Source organism: Piliocolobus tephrosceles, unplaced genomic scaffold (assembly GCF_002776525.5).
Source record: "Piliocolobus tephrosceles isolate RC106 unplaced genomic scaffold, ASM277652v3 unscaffolded_43318, whole genome shotgun sequence".
NCBI lineage: Eukaryota > Metazoa > Chordata > Mammalia > Primates > Cercopithecidae > Piliocolobus > Piliocolobus tephrosceles.
This window is the reverse complement of record NW_022327997.1, coordinates 1-3,431: the sequence shown is the minus strand read 5'-3', so window position 1 is coordinate 3,431 and position 3,431 is coordinate 1. Positions and strand designations below refer to the sequence as shown.

The window sequence follows — 3,431 nt, the reverse complement described above, 5'->3', positions numbered from 1 at the left end:
AACACGTGAATTTATATTTTAAACATGTTTTTCAAATTATATTTGTTGAAATATGTATATTTTTATCAAACTACATTATTTCATTTTTTCTTTTTTTTTGCATTATAATAAAATTAACAAAAACATTTGAATAAAAGAATTAAAAAAAAAAAAATAAAATAATTAATGCATAAAATAATCAGGTATAAAAGCGAATATAAAAATTGAATGAGTAATTAAATACATAAATAAACTCATTTAAAAGCAATACAAAAAAGTGTTAAATATATAAAAAGTTTTCATTTAATCTAAACTGAACCCCCTATATTGTGCCTGACGTATTGTGCCCTACATTTAGTGTTCTGCAGTCGGTGTTCTACAGTCGATGTTCTACAGTCGGTGTTCTACAGTCGATGTTCTGCAGTCGGTGTTCTACAGTCGGTTTTCTACAGCCAGTGTTCTACATATCGAGTCGTACAATTTTAGCACTCCATTTTTATTGTATTATGTCTTTAGTTTCCAGTTTTATTATAAATTAATAATTTTTTTTTTTTTTTTCATCTTTCTGCATATTTATGCGCCTATTTTTTCATTCTTAAACGAAATGGAAATATATTAAGACTGAGTGAAATGTGAGCATCAATTTACATTATATATCGATATATATATATATATATATTCTTTCGCTATAAATTTATTTTTAAGATATTTTACTGCTATTAGACAACTGTTACATTATAATACTAATACCAATGTTCATGATAAACATTTTTTTATCTACATTTACATATTTTTTTTTTCTTTTTGTGTGTTATGCATTGATAAACACATTTTATTGAGTCAAAGCAATAAGGTTTTTCTAAGGTTTTTACCATCTAATTAAAAAAAAAGTAAAAGCATGTATATTTTTATAAACTTAATATGATTCTTATAATTTTTTTCTATATATATATATATATATATATGCATAATGACATGTTGGGAGTTCTCGGCATAACCATCATGGTATATTTCATTTATGATTTTTATTTATTATAAACAACACATAAACAATAGTAGGTTAAATATTAGTCTTTTATTTTTGTTGTATAATTTATAAATGTGTTTTTTTAAACTTCTTTTTTTTTTTTTTCTTTACCATACAAGTAAAAAAATGTTTCCTTACACTTTAATATGCTTACTTTGTTTTAGAAGTCATGAACTTTCATTTTTTAATTGTCTTCATTGTTTTCATTATTTTCATTGTTTTTCATTTTTTTCATTTTTTTTTTATTGCTTTCGTTTTTTCCAGTCACTCGCTGTGTTATCATAGTTATGTTAAAAATGAGCATAAATATATATACCCCTAGACGTGTTAACAGAAATTATTTTTTATATTGTAACAAATAGAAACATACAACAGCTTTTCTTAAACAAAATATAGAATAATTATTAAACATGTATAAATATATATACATATATGTATACATAAGATATAACATATTCGCCAATACATATATATACCTTGAATGCTATTATTTACTCCACTTTTATGTTTTTTTTTTTTTTTTGTTTTAATCAGTTTCCTAATATAATTTTTTTTTTTTTTTTTTTTTTTTTTTTTTTTTATGTTAGCATAAAGTTAATATATAAGCTTAATTGTTTATAATGTTAGTAGCATATTTGTTGCATTATACGCATTTGAAAAATTTTAATATACTTTTTTTTTTTTTTTTTTCATATATATTTTTATATAATTTTTTATATGCATATTTTATATATTTTTATATAACTTTTTATTAATTTTTTTATATATTTTTATATATATATAATATATATATAATATTTTTTTAATACATTTTTCTTTTTTTTTGTTTTCTTCGCTTTTTTTTTTTTTTCGAAAGCTATCTCAATTGTATATAAAAGTTTATATTTATTTTTTTTGTAGGTGTTGCAACATAAATAAATTTTTTTGAAGTGTTTATTCATTCACTTATCTGTTTATTCATTTACCCATTTACTTATTCATCCACTTATCCAATCGTATATATTCAATTTTTTTATTCAAAGTGAACATTGTTTTTGCATGAACTTTTATAAACGTTTACGTTTACTATGCTATTATTCGCTCTTTTTAAAAAAAGTGTAGATATACATAATATACCATATATATTTATATGTTTTCTCTTATTCACATACTTATTTACTTACGTATTTACTTACAATAATTAATTTTTTACGCGTTAACTTTTTTGCCGTAATATCCTTACGTAATGACTATTTTTTAAACAAAGCTAAACACATATATATTTATATATATATATATATATATATATATAACAAAAACATATAACAACATTCTTTTTTTTTTTTTTTTTTTTTTTAACTTAATAAGAACACTTAAAAAAAATATATTAAATGCAATGGATTTATACCATTAGAAATAGCCTTAATATAATTGATTTTGTATAATACATATATATATATATATATATATATATATATATATAAAATAACCGAATAAGACCCATATAAGTTTACCTTTAAAATGAGCCAAAATGGGGATTATAATCATTTAGCAGAAGATAACTCCAATATTGTAAGATAAAAATAGATGTACATTTGTATATAAGCATATATATAAGCATGTACATAACCATGTACATAACCATGTACATAACCATGTAGATGTATATATATACACTATACTTTTTTTTTTTTATATGTTTTACTCACACATATTTTTCATTATTGCTCACTATTTTTTTTAATCATCATCCCATTCGTTTTATAACTTTACTATAGCTTATTTTTTTTTCACTCTTATTTTTTTTTTTTTTTTTTTTTTTTTCACAGATTGCTAATTCTTCTGCTCCCGTAGCCAATATGCTTGACGGTAAAATAAATGACACAAACGTAAATGCAAATAAAAAAGTGTCAGCTAATAATGAAACCAATTCTGAAAATGTAAATGGAGAACACTTTTATTTGAATGGGGACACAAATGAAAATATACAAACATTAAATAATCATATTAATTTACAAAAACAAATGCCTAACATACCAAATATTAATAACATATATAACGATGTTAATAATAACAATAAACAAAATGATTCAAACGCGACAGTTCATAATACTCAACAATATGATAATACTAATGGTGCTAATTTGGCTGATATGTCAGAAAATAAAAAAAATGCACCTATTAATGTTAATAATTTTATGCCTTCTATAAACACTTTTTTACAAAACGTTTTACCCCCTATGTTACCAACAGTGTCACCAAACATGTCTAATAATGTACAAAATGCAACACGTGGTATGCCACCCAATATGACAGGCATACCGGGTATGCCTCCCCCTCCTCATCTTCTTAACATGCCGTTTAATTTACCACCAAATATGACTCATCTACCACCGAACATGGCTCATCTACCACCGAACATGGCTCATCTACCACCGAACATGGC

General features: G+C 22.7%; 1 long non-coding RNA gene across 1 annotated transcript; it reads right to left on the bottom strand.

The window, feature by feature from the left end:
- Positions 1-501: 501 nt before the first annotated feature.
- LOC113224037 lies at positions 502-1,501 on the bottom strand. The gene is made up of 2 exons (XR_003309008.1): positions 1,118-1,501; positions 502-854 (listed from the first exon to the last, which is right to left on the bottom strand). It is a non-coding gene; the product is annotated as an uncharacterized LOC113224037 (long non-coding RNA).
- Positions 1,502-3,431: the final 1,930 nt, after the last annotated feature.